The following is a 22,504-nucleotide window of genomic DNA, read 5'->3' as shown; positions in this document are numbered from 1 at the left end:
TTCAAGATTCAGCTCGCCTCTTCTGTAAGAGGCTATGTCTGCTTGAGAACTGTGTTTGCCAGTTAGTTAAGAGTTATTTGATCTCATGATTAGTTTTGTAGAGGCGCATCTTTTATTTTAGGGGGTTGAGGAGACAACTAGGTAGCAGGGAGAACACGTATGAGCCATGAGAACTTGCGTCTGGATCCCAGCACTCACGTGTGAGTAGGAAACCCCAGTGCTAGGTTTGGGGCAGGGTCTAGCCAGGTTGGTGAGGTCCAGATTATGTGAGGGACATTGTCTCAAGCAGTAAGGTGGTAGACATCTAACGTCAGCCTCTGTTCTTCACATGCATGCACACACACCTACATGGGTCTGTGCACATACATGAACATGTATGCAGACATAGAAAAGTCAACCTTAAAAATAAAGCAAAAATATGGTTTCACTTCCACCCCTTTAATTTCTATTATATTTCATATAAAGGCAATTATTTTCTTATTAATTTTCTTCTTCTTTCTCTCTCTTGTTTCTTTCTTCCCTTCTTTCTTTCTTTCTTTTTCCTTTTTTTGAGACAGGGTTTTTCTGTGTAGCTCTGACTGTCCTGGAACTTGCTCTGTAGTCTGGCTGTCCTTGAACTCAAAGAGATCTGCCTGCCTCTGCTTCCTGAGAGCTGGGATGAAAGGGATGTGCCAATCATTACCCAGCCTAAAATTTCTTCTTTATTGCATTTATTTATTTATTTATTTATTTATTTATTTATTTATTTATTTGTGTGTGTGTGTGTGTGTGTGTGTGTGTGTGTGTATGACAAATGAACCGTAGTGTATATGTTGAGCTTAGAGGACAGCTTTAGGGATCGGACTGAAGTTCTCAGCCTTAGAGGCAAGGTCCCTCACCTGCTGAACCACCTTGCTGGCTCCATGTTCCTTCTTTCCTTGACATAGGCTCTGTGTGCTGTAAAACACAGATGGAAAAAAAAATTTAGTCTTTTAAAGACAGAACATCATGAATATTTTTGCTAGGGCTAGAGAGGTGGCTCAGCAGTTCAGAGCACCAGCTGCTTTTACAGAAGATCCTGGTTTGATTCCCAGTACCTACAAGGCTCACAACCATAGTAACTCCAGTTCCAGGGGATTCTGTGCCTTCCACCTCCACAGACATGAGGCAGGCCTGCGGAATCCTCCTCCATACGCATACAATTAAAAATAGCTCTATGGGTTTCTCTAGTCAGTCTGTGTTAACAAAACATACAGCGGGCCAATGGCCACTGAATCTTAAGAAGAAGCCACTCAGGGTGGCTTAAGCCTAAAATCTCAGCACCGGGAAAGTGAGGAGTTTTAAGGTTAGACAGGGCTTCAGAGAGAGACTTTGTTTCAAAAAATAAAACAAACAAACAAAAGAGAAATAAGAGACAGGCGACACCATGGCTCATCTCACATTGGTTGGACCAGTTTTGCCCAGCATCTGGTCTGAGGCTTCAGATATCCCGCTTCAGCTTCTCAGACGCAAGTAATGCAGAAGACAAAACCCAGGATGTGGGAAACCACGGGCAGAATGCCTCTGTGGCTTCAAGTGTGTGATCCGCCTGGCAAAGCAAGATGCATGGAACCCGTAGGTTTAAAATAGGCTCAAGAGATGTGGCAACCGATGATAGCCTGTGGACCGCGAGCGTTTGCACCTTATTTATGAAGAGCGTCCAGGAGATGATTGACAGACGTGACTAATGGATGCACACTCATTAAAATTAAAGAATTTCACAGAGACGAGAATTACTTTGGGTTGGTGATTTAAAAAACACTTAGAAATAGGCACTTACAAGCTGAAGAGGTGGATCAGCGTGTGGTTAAGAGCACTGGCTGCTCTTCCAGAGGTCGCGAGTTCTATTCCCAGTACCCACATGGTGGCTCTCAACCATTTGTAATGGGATCCGATGCCCTCTTCTGGCGGGTCTGAAGATGGTGACAGTGCACTCGCATGCATAAAGTAAACACATCTTAACAAAAGAGAAACATCTACTTACATATTTATTTCACATACGCGCATGAAGCAACGTGATGTTTGAGGTAAGATGAAGCAAGGGCAGCTCTGCTGTGGAGATTCTCCAGGCTCTGTGGTGCGTAGGCGGAGTTTACTGCACTGTGAGCCTTACTCTGGTAAATGTGAAAACCTTTCATGAGAAACACCAAACCCAACGAAAACAGAGCATAACAATTACAAAAACCAAATCCTGTCAGAATTTAGTGCGCCTTCACTGCCCAGCCACACCCGGAGCATTTGAATTCCCATGTGTGTCTCTGGGTCCGGGGTGATGGGAGCAGGCTTCCCGGGGTGGGGGCTTGAGTCCTCCCACCCACCACACTACTGTCCTTAACAGAATCTGAGACAATGGCTGTTTCCAGCTGCTTTCTGTCACCTGCCTCCGAGGTCAGCTGCTGCTATCAGGACTTGACAGTTGTAATTTGGCGCAAAGCACTTGAGGTCAGGATCAGTGCATGATGCTTCCAACACAGTCATTTTGGACCTGTGTTACTGGCTATCAGTTGGCCATCTTTTTATAGATGACATCAATATCAGCTGGCCTAGGAAAGCTTTCCCAACCACGATTGCCTTATTAATCAATTCATAAAGCTGATCAGGAAATGGTCATAAATCTTAAAAGCCATTTCTGTTGGGTAAGTAGGTGTTTCGGGAGGTGGGAGCGGGGATAGGGTTCAAGCGCAAAGGAATACATCTTGTTATTTCATTTGCTTTTCTGTCTCTTAACCTATGTTTTTGCTGCAAGCCGCTGTCTTCAGTTAGCAGCTAAAAATACATCTGAGTGCAGATAGCCATAATTTGGCAGTCTGGATTCGTTCTTGTTCGTTGTTATTTTCTCCATATCAGAGACGCGAAATATCGGACTGTGAGGTTATTAAAAGATAACCTGTGCTAAAAGTCATATGTATTTCTGCATTTAGAAATCCAAACTTCTGGGTATTGTGATACATGTCTATACTCCCAGTGCTTGGGAGACAGACGCCAAAGGATTGCTGCTGTCAGAGGCCAGCCTGGCTTGGTGACCCCCATCTCAAAAGAAGTTTTTGTTCTCTGCCAGCCCTGGAAGTTTCTAGAACTTGAGAAGACTATGTCATCTCCCTCCACAAAGCTGTCCTCTGTGTGTGCTCCTGACGGAATCCTCACAGTACAGGGCCAGCTCTGTTAGATCTGGGCGGATTATGAGTCTCTCTCTGACAATTCTTCTATCTTCTGGATAAGTGTTATTTCTTCTGTTGAACTTTCTACCTGGACAGTACACTGTGACAGAGCTAAATTCACCTCAGGCACTTAATCCGATATGTAAACAGAGCAAGAGTTTAGATCATTGTCCACTCCCACCCCAGGATGGTATTGCCGCCTCAGAAGCCCTCAGGCCCAACAGGGCTCCTGGGCCTTGGCTGTAGATGCATTTCACCTCCTCCTACATTGTGACTTCTGAACCTTTCTTGATTTGCATTCATGTGGCCATGTGTGTGGTCACTCAAGGATCCTTTAGTGCTTCTTACCAATCAACCCTGGCAGAAGAATGCCAAACACCAACACCAAGGGCCTACATTCAGTTTGTGCAAGAGATACAAATACAGCCTATGTTGCTTTGTTCTTTAAGATGATTATTTCTTCTTCACGGAGCAGCTGTCAAAACAACAACATCAACACACACTCACGAGCACACACACACACACACACACTCACTCACACACTCTCTCTCGCTCTCTCTCTCTCTCTCTCTCACACACACACACAGAGTGAGAGAGAGAGAGAGAGAGAGAGAGAGAGAGAGAGAGAGAGAGAGAGGAGAATCGTTTTTAACAGCTCTATTTGTTGAAGCTGAGCTTTACCATAAACAAACTGAACGGGAGACTTGGCATCTTGTTACATAAATCTATTGCTAGAATCTTAGTAAATGTAATGTTTTTAAAAATAACTGAAACAGTAACATTTCCCACATGTTCCAGTCTCCTGAGAGATGAGATGCCAAGTGGTCACTGGTTTCTATGAAGTGAACCCCGCTGACTCTGTGTATAATCTCAAGGAGGCATCAACTCTCCTTATGGACTTATGGCTTGGGGAAGTGGGGGATGCAGCCTACGAGATAGATAGGTCATCCCTGAGACCTCCGGGAGTTCGGGCTTTGTGTGGTCTCACACCGGGGAGAGGGAAGGAGCAGTTTCTGCGTCCCTCTTTGCAGTTGTGGCCTGTCCCTTGGGCTCCTGAGCATCTCTCCCACAGCGTGTCACAACAATATGACTCCCATGTCACCCCATGTCATAAGTTGGGGTGCTGAGAGCTGAATGAGAGGCCCCAGGCCTGTGGCCAATGATTTAGGATGGAAAGCCTCAGGCTGCTCTGCCTTTCGGGGGAATGATGTGACTAATTTCAAGGCTGAAGTTAGACGTATTTCTTAAGCACACGTTGCATTCCAGCTAACAAGGACTAGGGCGAGGACCCGGTGTGCGATTTGCGCGTGAATCTGCAACTGGTTTACGATAATCGTGTAATAAAAATTGCTTAGCTGAGAGCCACTGGGCAGCACTGCTTAGCTGCTTGCTTCCAATATTGCATTTACAAAAATTACATATTTCATATAATCAGGCCTGTCTCTTACTTAATCATCCCACACATCGTATAAATCTTTAGAGTGGACAGGTCTATAAATCACCAGCATTTTTCATTTACCGCTTATTCTAAGCCAGGCAGCTTCTTATTTAAATTGCCATATGGATAAATCTAATAATCCCTATTCACTTACATCATCTCAAACTTTAAATCTTATTCTGGCTGAGGTCATAAGTGAAATCAGTACTGAGGGCAGAACTAGCAGCTGTAACAACTATAATAGCTTTCCAAATTATATTACAGGGCCCAAATAACGTTAAAAAATGAGGAAGAATTGAATTACATTATTAAAGTGTGATCTGCTGAATCAGGCAGATGTAGGGCCGGAACAGAGCTCCCAAGTGGGGCGTGGCTCCATTGGGAGTGCGCGCCAATGGGAATCATTGACCGAGCCCCTCTTCTTCTTCTTCTTCTTTTTTTTTTTTTTTTTTTGGTTTTTTTTTTCCGGAGCTGGGGACCGAACCCAGGGCCTTGCGCTTCCTAGGCAAGCGCACTACCACTGAGCTAAATCCCCAACCCCGTCCCTCTTCTTCTTCGCACGTTTTCATACAGATCTGAATTAGGGCTTCTCAGCCAGGTACTGTCGACTTTTTGCCTCATACAGGTCTTTGTTACTGGGCTGTTCTGTGCACAGTGGTAGCACGGATTAGTAGCCTGACAGGCCACTGACCATTAGATGCCAGCAACACTCCCTGCCCTCAGTTTTAACAACGCAAAATGATTATGATAGCTCCTAACACAAATGATTGGATAGGATTTAATCAGGTAGGACTGAATTGGCTCTGGGTCTGTGCTCTTTACCCCTTTCCTTGGTGTTAGTGCTGCTAGGTCGGTGGACCCCAGTGTGTTTACAGTGGGCACTGAAGGGTGTTCTGGGAGAGCACGCTGGGAGCCCGGGTGAGGAGTGTTGGGAGTCTTCCGAGAACGCAGAAGTCCTAAATTCCAGGCAAATAGGGCAGTTTATTTCCTCGCCCTCGTGAGGTACTGAGGCAGCCTACTCTAGTCTAGGTCCCTTCAGAAAACACGAGGACATTGCAGACTTGGTATTTGTAACGTTACATCGCAGTTGCAGTATACACACAGCTTTTCTATGTGTCACAGATGGCTAGGAAGGACACTGTGATTTTGTGATGACTAAAGAAAATGAGTGAACTTTCGGGAAGGAGACATTCAAATCTCAACCACTGGCTCCGCAACAAGTCCTCAAGACTAACGCGGAGGCCACGGGGCTGCCTTCCGCGCTTCTTATAGTGGGTAGATTGCGTCTTCTGATGGCTGGTGGGTGAAGATCGTTCATCTCGGAGCTATGAAAGGAACCGGCTGCAATTAGTTTCCCAGGGAGATTCTGCCAGGTCTTTGACAGCCTGAGGAGTTATTCCCCATATAAATCATCCCTGCGCTGCCATCTTAAATGCACATGCTTTTCTAGAGAGGCATCCATCCTCCGTCACCTACGACCAAATAAAGCGAGTGGTGCCATTACAATTTGGAGATGAAGCTCGCTGACAGCACGGTGTCACAGAATGCTGAGGGAAGGTATCTGTAATCATGGGCTGGTAGCGTCCATACCTAACTAATGGGAAGTGTGACATCATTTATACTGGGGACCAAAGAGACAGAACTCGGAAACAGTACCGGGATGAGATTTGCTGTGTCCAGGAACTCTGATTTCTGCAAGGCTTTTGACCGGCATTAAGCTTGACAAAGTCTTTCCAGCTGTGGCGACTTCTGACTCATTGAGGTGTCAAGCAGATTCACTTTGTATGGGAAAGAGGCCATTCATCGAGTTCAATTTTACCTATAATCTGTGGGAACTCACACAATCTTTCCCTTTTATTTCCCTGTATAACATATTATTTTTCATTCACGTTCTTTGAAGACGAGATTAAAGCGTTCAGCTACTTCATTTAATCACCCCAAAGCAGATAGGGATCACACCTCTGGTGGCTTCCCTCCTAATTAAAACGCTGCGGGATGCCCGCTGTGTCAGATGGCGGTGTTACTTCAGATTCCCAGAGTATAAATCTTCCCCTGGATGATTTTCAGCCTCTACAGACCCAGAGACAGGAGAAAGAGGGAGAATGATACACTTTCAAGGTGTACTGAGGTCACTGCCAAGGTCCAGTTGGTATCCCAGCCCCTACTCCATCTCCCTACTGACTTTGAGTGTTAGGAAGACTTGGCTTTGGTGTTTTCAGAGTGGACACTGGGTCTCAGTTGAGCACGTTCATGTGTTTTCTGGGTTTTACTACAAATATTCTGTGACTCCGAAGTCAGTGACAAGAAGGAAAGTGGAGACAAGATTTCTTGGCTTCTACGGCAGTATCCGTGAGCTCACGTTCCACTGCCCCTCTCTGTAGCCAGGCTGGCTTTGCATGTGGATAGTTTTTGCCTCAGTCTCCTGAGTACTGGGATTACAGGCAGGCACTGCCACTGTCACTTAGAAAAAAACGCTTTCTTCAAATGAGTCTAGGCATGGAGTCAACTGTACAAGGGATACTCACCAGATCAGCTCTTAAGAAGTATTATGCCGTGTCTACGCATATGTATGTGTGAGTATGAGTGTGTGTGTACATGTGTGAGGGTGTGCATGTGTGTGTGTGTGTGTGTGTGTGTGTGTTTTCATGTGAATTCAGGTGCCTGTGGAGGTCAGACGTCTCAAATCCCCCTGGCTGAGTTACAGGCAATTGTGAGTCACCTGCCACCCAATATGGATTCTAGGAACTGAACTCAGGACTTTTGAATGCTCAGTGCACACTTTTAGCCATGACCATGGAGTCAACTCTCCAACCCCAAGAAGTAAGATGGTTGAGCCATTTTGTATCTCACATTAAAAAAGAAAGAGATTTTAATGACTGCCTTCTTTCCTTTGAGACAGGTTCTCGCTATGTAATTATGGCTGGCCTGGACTTTGCCATGTAGATTTCTTGAGCTCCGGAGATCTTCCTGCCTCTGCTTTTCAAGTGTGGTGATTGAAGGTATCCACCGCCATACCTGGCATGTGATGACCCTTTTATTCTAGGAAAATGGAGTATTTATAAGGCGACAGTGGCCCACTCTTCTCTGTAATCATGGATGACTGAGGGGTTGGCAGTCATATCTTTGCTCCAGCTATCTGGATCCATGTGGTAGGATTAAACTTGCTAGAAGAGCCACTCGAGAGGCTGACGAATGCATCACAGCTAGAAAGTGGGCTACAACCTCTAGACTGCCTGCTCTCCGAATCAGAGCCTGGGTTTCAATTACTCACGTGCGGCGGTAATTTGGGCTAAGCACTCTGTGCTCCCTTCTCTGTATAAGAACAATGGTAACTTTTGTCAAGTGTGATTAGAAGCCAGGCACAGGGCTAAGCACTCTAGGTGGGGAACTATTTGGCAGCTCCACAAGACATTGATACTTTGCCAGTTGCTCACAGGCCCCTTCTCGGACTCTTTCCGGTTGACTGAGGTTAGGGGAGGATGAGGATATTTTGTGGAATCCTTCTTTGCTCTGGCACAGCATTAGTTGTGGACACAGCTGTGTCTCCTTCCTGGGTGCCACTGTTCCCAGCCCCGCTTCTATGGTCTGGTGTCACTCCCAGCTATGGTTGGGTCCCCAGTCCTGCAGAGGCTTCCTGAAGCAGCTAATCTCCAAGTGCGATGGTTTGAATAAGAAATGTCCCTCCCCCCAATAGTCCCTGGCATCTGAAGACTTGGTATCCAGTTAGTGGTGCTTTTTGGGTAGATTTAGGTAGTGTGGCGGTTACAAAATATAATATGGTAGGTTGGGGTAGGGGTGGGGGTACCTGGTGGGCAATGACAAGGTGTCCTCCTGAGAAATCATGCCATGTAACAAATCTTCTACAAAGGAGGTTCATTAGGGGAAAGAGAGGGGAGTGAGGGCCTGAGTAAGGGGTGGAGGCAGACAGACAGGAGCAGAACCATGAGGGCAGAGAAGGGGAGAGAGAGAGAGAGAGAGAGAGAGAGAGAGAGAGAGAGAGAGAGAGAGAGAGAGAGAGAGAGAACAGCCAGGGGCATGTGAGAACAAGGGAGAGAGAAATAGAGAGAACTGGAGTGGTAAGCAGTCCTTTTATAGGCCATTCACACCCGGCATCCCCCACACCAGTCGGCTGGCTGCAGGTAATGGTGGCAGATGATGTTGTAAGCTGTTGCTAGGTTCCTAGGAGGAGCCTAGTGGAATCACTGTAAGATACCTGTGGCCTTGCTGGGGAAGCTAGTCACAGTGGATGGAGGGAGGGTGGAGGGGTGGGGTGGGGATAGAGGGGTGGGCTTTGAAGTTTCAAAGCCACTCTTCATTCTCAGTGTGCCTGCCACCTGCTGCTATGATTCCCTGCTGTGATGGACTCTCATCCTGTGCAAACTGTAAGACCAAATCCTTCTTTCTATAAGTTTTCATGGCACTCTATTACAGAGATAGGAAAGTAACTAAGACACCATGTGGACTTACGATCTTGCTTGGCCTTTCTCCCCCCATTTCTGTACTGAATCCCTCAGTTTGAAGTTCCTTGTGTGGTTTCTTCTTTCTTGGTGGATCTGAAGGATGTAGGACACTGTATTACCCATGCTCTCTGTTTGAGGCAAACATTCCCAAGTCTGATCGATAGCCACCACCCCGCGCCCAAAAGGCACTCTACATGAGTATACAAGTTAAGTCTGGACGATGGACAAAGGAACTCTTGAGACTGGGTTTGCTCGGCTAAGAGGTTCCTGGCTACACCAATGCTTGCTAAGCCTGCTGCAAACACCCTGCGTCCTTGGTGGATGCAGTCCTTACCCCAGCTGGGGGTCACCCCTGATCTCCTTTTCTAACTGCTGATCTGGCTACCTCCCCAACCGTGTACGCCAGAGATTTGCTGTTTCTCCTGGCCCTGTGTTCAGGGTCCATCTCCTCTCATGTGACTGGGAACTGTTCAGAGCTGATCTGAAGCTGCCATGTGCCCTCACAAGGCAAGTTTACTATAAAACACAAGGCGGGAAGCCTCAGCAACTGTGTCTTCTCATGAGCCCACATCCTGGAGGTGACATCTTAACTGTGCAATGAAGTTTTTATGGTCCCCATGAAGGGGATGCTGTCTATTTTATTTTGGTTCAGCCGCAGCTCGACAAATACTTCTGAGTGTCTACCATGTGCTGGCACTGTTTTTGGCCCTTGGTATTAAGGCTGTGAACAAAACATTAAAAATTTATTTTATAGCCTGTTTTCTGTTTTGTTATATCAAAACTATTATTCCTAGGGTCGAGAGGTGGCTTACTGGTTAAGAGCCTTGGCTGCTCCCTTCTGGATTCCCACCGTTCTTTCGGCAGCTTACAACCATCTGTGATTCCTGTTCTGAGCGATCTGACTGGTGAAGTTTGGTCTTTCGCTGTGTATTGTAATACTAAATTCTGTACTCAAAGGTCTAACAGTGAATTCTCATGTTTACCAGCTTTTGTCGTGTAAACCTTGATCCTTAATTTAAAACTGTTGGTTAAATAAAAAATGACTACAGCCAGTTCCTGGAGAGATTAGAGCTAGGCAGGTTTTGAGTTACCTGATTGGGAGTGGAGAATCAAGGAGAGGGAGAGAGATGAGGAGGGGACAGGAGAAGGCTCTCTGAGAGGAGATGGACCATGAACACGTGGCCAGGAGAAACTGCAAGTATCTGGGGTACACGGCTGGGAAGGTGTCTTAGTTTGGGTTTCACTGCTGTGAACAGACACCATGACCAGGCAACTCTTAAAAGGACAATGTTTATTTGGGGCTGGCTTACAGGTTCAGAGGTTCAGTCCACTATCATCAAGGTGGGAACATGGCAGCATCCAGGCAGGCATGGTGCAGGAGGAGCTGAGAGTTCTACATCTTCATCTGAAGGCTGCTTGCAGAATATTGGCTCCCAGGTAGCTAGGATGAGGGTCTTAAAGCCCACACCCACAGTAACACACCTACTCCAACAGAGCCACACCTGCTAATAGTGTCACCCCCTGGGCTGGGCATATAGAAACGTCACAGAAGGTCACCAGGCCAGCAGTAGAAAAGTAGATGGGGTGACCCTCAGTATTTGTCAAAGCCAAGTAAAATAACCACGGTCTGAGTCTCATTTATTTGTAAGGGAGATAGGTAAAGTTTAAGTTCGTCTTACTACTTCTGGCGACCTCTCCAGGCTTCTGCAGAAGATGAGCAGCCTGCAGGCATAATTCTTAAGCTCCGTGGGAGGGAGCAGGAGCTGTCACATTGTGAAGCTCCGTGGCTTTACCTCTGGGCATTTACAGCGGGGTGTCCATTGTCATGTACTTCCAAGCTGGAGCATCATAGATGTTTGAATCCAAAATCTGGCTTCTGGATAGTTGAGACTTAACTGTGTTTCTGCATACCGAGCAATGTGGACTCTAGATCCTTTGTTCATAAGGACCTGGGCACGTTAGAGCATCTTTCTTGACTGCACTGCTCAGGTACCTCAGGTCTTTGACATAATGGTGGCAATACAGTGTTTCCTAACGACACACAGTAAACATGACCATATTCTAGCCTGTGTTTTGGCTGACCCCACTGGTAAGTTCCTAGGCTGGGCATGGTGATACATACCTATAAGCTCAACATTTGGGAGACTGAGAGAGGGGGATGGTGAATTCGAGGTCAGTTGGAACACAGACATCCCTCCCCTTATCACAAAACCATTACAAACCCAACTGGGTGCAGTGAGTGGGTCACACCTACAACACCAGCACTGGGGAGGCTGAGGGAAGAGGCTTGCTGTGAGCTGAAGCCAGGAGGGGCCACGTGTTCCTAACCAGTCTGGCTATGAGTCATCTCAAGTGGGGACTGGGAACTCGGGGCCCCTGTAAGAGCGATGCACGTTCTTAACCCCGGAGCCATTTCTGCAGTCTGCCAGCAGCGCTGCTAAACCATGTGGAGGCACTGAGAGGATCGGATGGGACGAGAATGGTGGGAACGCTCACTGGATTTCCCCTGCTCTGACTGAGAGAGGAGTTCATGGAGTCCTCCCGGCTAACTCTTGACACTTTCCTTAATGTGGGACATTGATCATTTCCCTACAATCCTGCCCTTTGGGTTTCTATCTTCTCTGTTTCCCTGGAACTCCTGTGCTGTGTGCGGCATGGATAATCCTGTTGAGGTGTTCATAGCAGTGACTCCGCCCTTCCAGCAGACTCCAGCCGCTTGCAACTCCACCAGTATAGTTTTGTTGCAAGTTCACTTGGGTCAGAGCATGTTTGTTCCACGTTCACCATGACAACTGGATCACTGAGGGAGCTGTGAGACAGACATCGCTGCGGTGACAGGGAGAGCCCCAATTTAGTCAGAATTTATACAGAGCCCAGGGAAAGGCACTGGGGCTGGGAGAGGGATTAGGACAAAGTGCAATGGCTCTCATACATTTGAAAACACCTTAAGAAAGGCTGGTGAGATGGCTCAGTGGGTGGTGGCACTGCCCATGATGCCTGAAAACCTGAGTTTGATATCTGGGCCCCACAGAGTGAAAGAAGAGAACTGACTCTTACAAGTTGTCCTTTGACTGCACATCATGTATGTCACACACACACACACACACACACACACACACACCACACACACACACAGACACACACACACACACACAAATGTAACAAAATGATGAAACACCACAGTAAAACTCATTCATTTGTATGCTGACTTAAAAAGCAATTGATGACGATGGTGATGATGGTAATAATGATAAACTTACAGAAGGCTGAATAGGCAATAGTCACCATCCTAATGTATAATTAATTTTTTGGTTGTCTCAATTACCTCGTTAGTGATCCTCCTTGTACCAATTCTCCAGTCACTGAGTTTTGCTGTGTCTCTGGGTAGCAGTGCCTGAACTGGTGTGACCTACTTCTCTGAGTGTCTGAGACTTAGGGCAGTGTTGGTTATGGTATGAAGCCAATCCCTGTAACAAGAAGGGCACATCCCCTCCCTGACTGCTCATGAGAAGATGCTCTGAGCTTGTGGAGAAGTCCTCCTACCTTAGGAAGTGCACAACCCAGTGGGCTAGGGAAGCAATAAGCATTTTCTCCACGGTGTCTCAGGGTCCCCTGGGGCTGCTTTAGCCCTCTGCCCACATCCCTCAGATGGGAGGAGAGGGCAGGTGGTGCCAGGAGATGGCTGTTTACCTCTGGGATGAAGGGCAAGGGGGGGCCCGAAGTGGCCACTGAAGCCCGACAGGGTTGATGGGTGAGAGAATGCTGGCCCTTTGTGCTCTGGGATCTGATTGGATGCATTCATCTCCTTGGGAGACAAATGAAATTAATCCTCTCTCCAGATGGCAGCAAAGTGACAGGAGCGCAGAGATTAAAAGAGATTGTGAGGTTATATGGGTGACAGCAGCCATCAGTCGGGTTATGAAACCTAGCACCACGCTCTACCAAGGTAAATGACCCGTCTCAGCCTTGCAAGCCCGATAGGTTCAGGTCCTGTGGAAAAACTCCGTCCCTACTGACTTGCCTCCTATCTGACGCCTTTAAATTTCAAATCTCCACTTGTAAGGCTACTTTTCATTCACCCGTGACAAAGGCAGCTTTTACAAGGGACCTTTGTGATGTTGTCATTGGTTTTGTTTTTCTTTGACTGTTTATGTAAATAAATATCCTGCAGTTACTGGGTTCTTGGAGAAGTTGAGTCTGGCTTGCTTCCACACTTCCAAGACAGTTTCCCCGGGGTCCTTTCTTCCCACCAGCATCAGTGTGTGAAGGAGGGAAAAGAAAGGAATAGCAGGGTAGCAATGCTGCAGTCACACCTTCACCAGGGTGAGCACTGGAGCTGCGTGGCCCTTCGGAGTTGGTCTTTTTTTGGGGGGGGAGGAGTAGGTCTTATTAGCCAGTCATTGCTGTGGGCTGCCCCCAGGAAGGAGACATGGCCTAGGGCAAGGTGACCTTTTCCAGGCAGAAGGTAGGGGACAGACAGCCTACGACCTTCCCTGTAGGTGAGTCCTGAAGAGGAGATCTGGGTGGCACATCATAGCTCTGGGGATAAGCTGTGCTTGCAATCTGTCCCCACACTCCACCAGGACTTCAGGAGCAGTGACTTCTCCGTCTCCTTCATAAATAATAGTATGCGGTTCTTCCCAAGACCTTTAGCTTTTCTTTCCTCTTCTCTTCTCTTCTCTTCTCTTCTCTTCTCTTCTCTTCTCTTCTCTTCTTTTCAGTATAGGGGATCAAACCCGGGGCCTTCCGCATGCTTCTGTCATACTTACAGACCTTCTTTCAGCCCTTTCTCTCATGGTTCTCTCAGTCACTAGCACCCCTCAGAGACAGCACCTATGTGAGGGACTTCCCTGTCTATCTGCAAACCCTTTCTCTGTGTATATGTCCCCGTCTGGCATTTGGAAGCATTTCTACTCTGAATTCTTTTTTTTATTTTATTTTTTTAAAGATTTACTCGTTACTTTTGTAGAGGATGCAGGTTCAATTTTCAGCACCCATATGGTGTCTCTCCATCTAAAATCATCCATTACTTCTGTTCCAGGGGATCCTACAGCTTCTTCTGACTTCTGCAAGCTCTAAACATGCATATGAACATATACACATATGCAGGGAAAATAGTTGTCACATGAATGAGATAGATCTAGCATCTTTTGAAGATTTACTTTTATATTTAATTTCGTGTGTGAGGGGGTCTGTGCTTATGTCTACATATGGCTTTGGAGGTCAAAAGAAGGCCTCACATCCTCTGGAGCTGGAGTTCTGGGTGGTTGTGAAACTGAACTCAGGCTCTGAGCCGCAGGAAATCTTTTTTTTTTCTTCTTTTCTTTTTTTTCGGAGCAGGGGACCGAACCCAGGGCCTTGTGCTTGCTAGGCAAGCGCTCTACCGCTGAGCTAAATCCCCAACCCCACCACAGCTGATCTTAACTGTTTTATTCCCTCTTGAGAGTTTATTTGAGGTTTCCTTATTTCCTCAAGTTGTCTGAAGTCTCTCTGAAGGCGGAGGGCCTATAACTCTTCTTTGAACCACTGGTAAGATTCATTAATGAATTGTTTGAACCGGCACATCAATAAGTCCTAATGGGGCTCTCAGAGGGCGCATTGGCAGTTCCTGTTCCCTGTGGCACACAGCACGGCCTGTTACAAAGCAAAAGAAATTTAGTCAGTTTTCTGTTCAAGTATTCTCCTGGATTCCCGTGAAAAATCATAACTGTATTCCAGGAGGCTCTAACTCCCACTTCAGCCCTCAGCCCTCAGCCCTCAGCCCTCAGCCCTCAGCCCTCAGCCCTCAGCCCTCAGCCCTCAGCCCACTCTCCATCCTGTCTGCTTCTGGGCTCTCATACTGGCCCCGCCTCTTGCCCACAAACCACGCCCACAGATCCTCCGCCTCCTGACTCTTGCTGCCTTCTCTTATCCTTCTGTTTCCTTTCTCAGCGTTCCTCACAGGTTCAACCTGTGCTTGACATTCTATTTTAATTATCTATTTATTTCCACATTTGCAGCGAAGATTCCTGTAATTCAAAGACCTTGTCCGTCTGCACTGTTGTAACACATTACCTCCAGAGCTAGAACACTGCCTGGCAAGCCCCAACCACTGTCTGGTGGTGTCTGCATTATGGACTAGGGAAGTGGGAAGTCCCGAAATGACTACCATCCGGCCCTCCAGGCTTGTTCCTGCTCCGGCCAGCAGGGGGCTCTTTCAATTCGAAAGAGCAGCTTAGTGGTTCACCTGAAATTCTGCCTCGTGCAATCAGAAACCCCCACTTTCTTCTAATTTGGCTGTGCCAACCCAGGCAAATATTAAACTTTGTGTTAACAAGCACGGTTTGCTTTTTATAGGTGGTCCTCCAAGGATTTTTTGATTTTGGTTGTGGAGGGGCGTAAGGTTTGCTGTTAAAACCTCCATTTTTTTTTCATTCACCCAACAAAGACAGCCACAGAAGTAAAACGTGGGTGGAACAGCCTCACAGAGGCGGGGAAGCTTTATGTCAACGCTAAGCCCAGCAAAATGAAGCAGCTGACTGAATGAGGCCAGTCAGCTACAATGTGTATTTAGCCACTGGGAAGGGAGTTGCTCCCGCCCCCCTCCCCCCTTTCCAACAACAATAATCTGGCAATATTACGTTGCTATATATAACTTCTTTTGGAAACTATACACTCCCCTTAAAATAGGGTGGTTTTAAAGTTTGTATCAATTTAGAAATTGAAAAGTCCCCACTGGAAGAAATGGCTAGTGCATTTGAATGGACTTATTGTGTGTTGGCCCTTTCCTTTAGGGTAGAGTCTGGCAGGAGCGCCAGCTTCAATGCCAAGACAAAAAGAGCTATATCTGCCGTTCATGCTGGGTCAACACAAAGCAACCTCAGTCTGGCAACACTCAGCGGTTGTTGGGAAGGCCCAGGTATCGTCGTTAAGCCATTAACATGGCTTCTGCGATGTTACTCATGTCTATTTCTGTATAAATGCTCCTTAATTCTGTACCCAGGAAAATTTGCCTCCCTGGTCAGGCAGCAGTTTCCTGGAAAAACCACAGTAACCTTCTGTGAGTGAACCATAGTGAATGCATTCTCCAGAGGATGAGGCAGAGGAGCAGGGCGTGGAGGGAGGGCTGCTTCTTGCGTCCAAGAGCGTTGCTCTGTACAGTGGAGCTAGCCAGGCACCGTCCGGGTGCCTAAAAGTACAGTCATTGGAATCTTGTGTTCCAAACTGTAAGCCAGTCAACCCGGATCTGTTTATCTGGGATACAAAGGACTGACTCTAGGCAAGAGAGAATGAACCTGATGGTCTGAGTGAGGTGAAGCCGGCCAAGGCGAGTGTTGGGTCTCGGGACACATGGCGGCAGTAATGAGGAAGATTCCTTGGACCGGGGGGGGGGGGGGGTGTGGGCTTCCTAACTGCCCGTGGCAGACAGACGGCGCACAGTCAGTGACCAATACACACGAGCAACGTTTTCAGAGATCCTTGCCAGGTAGGATACGCCAGTAACAAAAATCTCGGAGAATTTAGGAAACCGCACGGAGGGCGCTGCACACTCAGAGGCTTGCGACACTACAGAGCACACTGCTAATTACCACGACCCACATTCCTCTCCATGAGGAAGCAGCCGCCCCCAAATAACCTCATCTTCAAAAATAAAACAGGCCGAAGTTTGGGTATGTCCGATCTCTAGGAAGAACACCACAATATACCTCAAGGTGTTTATATACCATGGCTCTCCTGAGCACAAAGTCCGTGGTCTGTCAGTGTATTTGAAAGAGGAAATTAAGTGCTCTGGGAAGGTGGCTCGGTGGATAAAGTATGTGCTGTGCCAGCTGGAGAATTTAAGTTCGAATCCCCAGTGTCCATGTAAAAGCTGGTGGTGGTAGGGGTAACTCCAAAACTGGGGAGGAACAGACAGGTGGCTCTGTGGGCTTTGCTGAATCAGTGAACTCCTGGTTCTGGGAGACACCCTGTCTCAAGAAGGAAAAAAAAAATAAGGCAGAGAGTGAAGGAGGAAGACAGAATCTATCTCTAGCTTTCCACACATGTGTACACATATGTGTATGTGCTCATGCACAGTATTAAATCACGTGTCATTCATTTCCTAAAGTGTTTACTGAGTGCCTACTATGTGCAAGGCACAGAATTTAAATACTTGAGTTTCTCAAGAGAATGATGCGTCTATGTACAATGCTGTCATATAATAGATACTGGAGTGAGTGTAGGGAGGGTATACGATGTGGCGAGGGCACTCAGAGGAATGTGATAAGACTATAGAACCATCTCTGGGAGGTGGATCCTGTGTGACAAGCAGGACTTGAATACCTGGAGACAGCCACTGGCCTGGGGCTGAATACAAGAGAAACCAGTTTAACTCCCCACATCATCTTGCCCATCCATAATGCTCTGTCTGTCAAATCTTCAGTGATATTTCTTTAGGATTAGCGTGTTGCTAGTACACAGGTCGTTTCTTCTGGTGGAAATGAGTGAAGAAGTGGTGTGCATTTTCCTCCATGGGGGACACCGCTTACACAGATGGCAGTTGTCACTCAGACTTATGGGGATCCTTTCATAGATGTGGCACAGCCCTGATCCAAGGGCAATGAGCTCTAGGAGTTTTTCGACTCTGTACTGCTAACTCTTGTGATGATCCTCGTGTGTTGCGAGGGAAACCGAAGACTGAGTACTGTCCCCTTTATAGCTGTTGAAGAAAATGCTGACGCATCTCGATGAAGGAGAAAAAGCAGCTTAAGTAATTACAGTTATTTTGCAAATGCTCTGGAACTCGAAAGCCTTGAGTTCCCTGGTATCCCACACAGATGGGGCTTCAGGGAATAAAACATCGGAATACCAAGTTTCTAAGAGGCTGTTAATGTTTCTGTGAGAAACAGGGTCCCATTGGTGCACCCAGGTCTGGAGCAGATTCGCAGTGCCACCCTGAATCCTATTTTACATTAAATGTCAAGAAAGTAAGACAGGAACATATTGAGTCCACAGCCAGGAATAGATGACTACCTCATAGTTACAAACAAGCTTACTTGTCTCAGACTTGGAGCTTGAACAGTAAGCAGACAAGTCTTGAAGATGCAGGCAGGCCAACAGGAGCACTGACGACAGAACAGGCTGGACTCCCACTGGATACTTTATGAATTTTCTGGGTGTCGTTTTCTTTTGCCAAGGATGACTTTATAGATGACTTAGCACTCCTGTCCAGCTACTGCCTAAGGCCCTACCATAACAAACCAAACTGTTGTTAGCCTTTGACACTGGTCCCTGGTTTTGGAAGCCATTTCACGGCACAGAATCTCATTAAACAGAAAACAAGAACAATCAGCTTTGTCGGTTGCTTTATCTGTTTCCACACAGCTGCCTCCTGCAGGCCTTTGCTGTTGCTTTCAGGGTTGCCCACCCCTTTCCTTGTTCATCAGTTGTGCCGCAGTGATCGGCTCATAGCTCACTGTCCCCCAGACCTCCTGTGCGCAGTCCCAGGCTTACCTGGGACACATGGCTTATACGTCTCCTTGCTAAAGTCCTCTGCCACAGTAACTTGCTGTTGGCCACTCATGGTGCTTTTCCTTCAGGTGGGTTTGAACCTTCCGTTCCACATTCTCCGGCTTGTGAGAGCTACGACATCTTTTGGACACACAAAAAGTAATGTGTCCATATCCCGTATTTCCTTAGACTCGGCTAATAGTGGAGTTAGGATCTTAGAAAGAATCGTGAAATGTTCTTCCAAAAAAAAACAAAAACAAAAACAAAAACAAAAACAAAAACAAAAACAAAAACAAACAAACAAACAAACAAAAAAAACCCACCCAGGTTTCATTTCATTATCTGTGAGAGAATTAGATGCTACTTTTGCTGAAGGGCACAAAATCCACATTTTCTTCTTCTTCTTTTTTAAAAGGATCTATTGCTCTTAAAGCTGTCTAGGTCTTGGATGAAAGGTGTTCCTGCAGGGCTCAGTTCCAATAGTTTCCTTCCCCAGTTATTAGCACCAGTTGGTTTCTCCTTTCTTTAGACCTATTTATCATTTGTGTAAATATAGTATTGGGGGAGCTTCCTGGATTAGATCATCTCTCCTCCTCTCAGTGCCCTTGACATTAATAGCACTTTCCTGCCCAGGCTTAGTGAGACATTAACACAGTGGCTTTTGCCATTCCGATTCTGCTTGGAGGTCCGTAGTGTCCTGCAACTGCTGTTGAGGTGAGATATGACAACTGGCTTTCTCGGCTTTGCTCCATGCAAAACACCATCTTCTTTCTATTTGGGGGTGATTAGATTTTCTTCGTTCTGAACGTCAGTATTGTCATTCACAAACATGTTTGCCTCATCCAGCGCAAGGCCGACTGGACTAGGTTCTAGGGCTACCAAGCAAGTCATGGGCCTTTCATTTTCCAATGCAGCTCAGAGGGTGTCTCCTCGAGAAATGCCGCCACTTGCCCACCTCACACCCTGAAAGCATTCGTTGTTTCCCTCATTGCTGTTGTGGCAAAACGCCTCAGAAAGCATCTTGAGAGGGGAAGGATTTATTTTGGCTTAGTCCGTTTTGAGGGGGAGGGCTGGTGGCTGGAGCAGGTGGCAGCTGGTCACGTGCGTCCGTCCGCAGTTAGGAAGCAGAGAGAGATGCGTTCAATGCTCGGTTTGCTTCCTCGTTTCTATTCGGTCTGGAGTGCCAGCCTGCGGCATGGTATCACCCACATTTAGGGTGAGTCTTCCCACTTGAGCTGATCTAGAAACCCCATCAGGGATATATCCAGAAGCTTGTTTTCATGGCGATTCTAAATCCCATCAAACTGACAGTCAAGATTAGCTATCACAGTGTGACGCTGGGCCCTAAGGTGGCTCCCAGGATGACATCTCCTGATATTTATATCATTTTATAATTTTTTCTCCTTGGGTAAGGGTAGTGACCAATAAGACATCATACAGGTGATGGGTGTCACATCCATGGTTACAGACCTGGGTCTGTAAAGTCTGTCTTGCTGAGGCCCTCTTTTCCTTGGGAGCTTTGATGAGGAAAACAACCAAGTTGGGGAGGCCCATGTGACAAAGAACTGAGGGTAGCCGCTCACTCTCAGCCCTTATTCCGACACTGACAAGAAAGTGAATGCTCAAGTTCATTTTACACAGCATATTAGGTTGGGGATGACCCTCCCACAGCTGGCTGCCCTGTTGACGAGCCGGCTCTGGCAGTACCCTGACAGAAACCTTGCAGAGGGTGAGCCATGCCTGGATTGAGCAGGAGGAGCCGAGAGAGTGTTGTGTCTTGGTTTAAGCTGCTAAGTTGATGCTACTGTTGCTATACTGTTGTAGAACACTATATACATAGCTTATTTCTTGTTTCTCCCACTTCTGTGGGTGATTTGTTTATTACATATAGCTTTATTGTGTATTTAGATCATGCTAGCTAACCTTCGTTTTGCATGCCCCCCTTTCCCATATACCATAAGGATCAAATAATTGCCAATGAAGAGCAGTGGAAATGTATAGTGAAACTCAGAATTGTACAATAAGGAAAAACAGCTTTCCTCATTTCCTCAGTCTGAGGCTCCATCTTGATGGCGAGGTCTGTTGGGTATGGGTCAAAAGTGTGGCTCAAATTTTCCAGTGAAGTCTAATTTTTCAAGCTAGGCCTGGCTGACTTGGTCTTTAGTCAGGTTAAATTCAAGAATCTAACTTTATTTCAAGGTTCTCTCTCTTCTGTAAGGTCCCAGGAGTCAAAGGGAGGTCCCTTGCTTTTGAGGCATGGAGGAGAAATGGCTATTCAGGTAATAGGCCTTGTGCTTCACTTTTATAGGCTCAGGAAGACGAGGGGAAGGGAAGTCTGTAGCTTAAAATTTTCAAAACCTACTTTTAATGATGGCCCTTAAACACTATAACCTCCATTCTAGCCCACTACCCACCAGAGGTAGGGGAAAAGAAAGGTTACGATACAAGGGATACCTGTTTATAAATTGTTCTTTGAAGGAAATCCCATCTGCATTGTCAGGAAGTCAGCATTCAGTCCGCAGGTCAACAGCTGCAGCCCGATGCACTTGCACATACCTCATGGATACCCCAGCAGTCCAGGTCAGTAGTGTTTGGGTGTCGGCAGTGGTGACACTACCCATCAGGAACAGCCAGGCCTCACATGAATTGGCACGAGTCTTCAGGAAGGATTAGGATCATCAGGGACACCAGGAGAAGTTCTCCTGTGTTCCTCTCTCGACATGCATGTTGTCAGCAAAGACTTCTTCATCACGTATCCTTTCACATGCTTGCTTAGCAGAGCATCTTCTCTCCTGTGTCAGCTTTAGTGAAATGTTCCTTCACGAGTCTGCCTGAGTGAAACATCCTTTCACCCGTGTGTGCTTCAGTGAAACTTTCCTTCATGCGTCTGCTTTAGCAAAATGTCCTTTCAGCTGTGTGTGCTTCAGGGAAACACTCCTTCATGTATTTGCCCCAGCAAAACACCATCCAACACAACTAACTTTCCAAATAACCCTTAAGTTTCCACTTCAGAAGTCCATCTATTTATGAGAGGAAAGCCATTCTCCATGCTGGGCAAAGACTCTTCAGTGTGGCTGCTCTGGAGTCATCCATGCTGAGGTCATTGGCCCCTCAGCCATTCTCTTTAAGTAAGCCCAATCAACTCATTGGTTCCCAAGGGTGAATTTTGGGTGGGACTAAACTTTTGTTTATCATTTGGACCTTATGAGGAAGGGGCATTGCTTCTTTAGGGAATGGATATCCTAGGCTAGGCCTGGAAAGACAGACACCGTAGAACACCGTGGAAGGCTCTGCCTCCCCTGGGCCTGTCCGGCCATCACACTAGAACAAACATAGAGGAACTCAGAACACACAGGCTGGGAGCGAGACGCTCCTTCTCAGCAATGGAGCATTGCAAGGCATCCGGAACCAAAATTCTGCCACATCATGGGATCGGCAGTAAATATTTCAAGAGTCCATCAGTACGGGGGGCCTGGGGCCTATTGATATTCCTGGGTGGGGGTGATCATTTGATCCCTCACCTGGGGATCCAGCAACTCCCCTCAGCCTGAGTGTGTGCTTCCCTAATTGCTTGTGGCCTAGGGCTCCCAGGGAACATCTAGCTTAAACTCAGGAAGAGCGCTGATGAGACTTCTGGTCTACCTACTGTCAGTTTGATAGGAGCTGCAGCACCTCTTTTGCTGACTGAGTCTATGTTGGCCTTTGCTGGCTTCGCAGGCATTCTGCCTCCCACGGTCTAAGGTCTCCTAACTGTAAGCTTCATTTTCCCAGCTTCACCCAGTGGCTTCTCAGAACCTCTGCAAAGACTTCAACTATTCAACTGTTCTCTGCCTCTCCCTTCACCTTGCATCTTCCAAGCCTTCAAAACCAGAACCATAGGCAAGCCCTGTGCCAATAGGGCCACATTGGTCCCATTTGTAACCAGGTGAAATGGTTAGAATTATCCAGAAGAGTCAAATGGG

The 22,504-nt window shown here is 46.9% G+C and overlaps 1 protein-coding gene across 5 annotated transcripts in view; it reads left to right on the top strand.

Annotated features, from left to right (window-relative positions):
- Positions 1-9,538: 9,538 nt before the first annotated feature.
- The window catches only part of LOC102549423 (uncharacterized), a 30,948-nt gene continuing 17,982 nt past the window's right edge, over positions 9,539-22,504 (top strand). For 2 of the 5 annotated variants that reach the window (XM_063286836.1, XM_063286839.1), the window contains exon 1: positions 19,147-19,256. The gene's annotated coding sequence lies outside the window, so the exon portion shown is untranslated. Of the gene's footprint in view, positions 13,021-19,146; positions 19,257-19,287; positions 19,759-22,504 lie in introns of those variants that run through there. The other 3 variants (XM_063286837.1, XM_063286840.1, XM_063286838.1) reach the window with 2 other exon arrangements.

The sequence above is a fragment of the Rattus norvegicus genome, chromosome 4 (assembly GCF_036323735.1).
Source record: "Rattus norvegicus strain BN/NHsdMcwi chromosome 4, GRCr8, whole genome shotgun sequence".
In the NCBI taxonomy this organism is placed as follows: domain Eukaryota; kingdom Metazoa; phylum Chordata; class Mammalia; order Rodentia; family Muridae; genus Rattus; species Rattus norvegicus.
The sequence above is the reverse complement of the archived record's forward strand: the minus strand, read 5'-3'. Positions and strand labels throughout refer to the sequence as shown.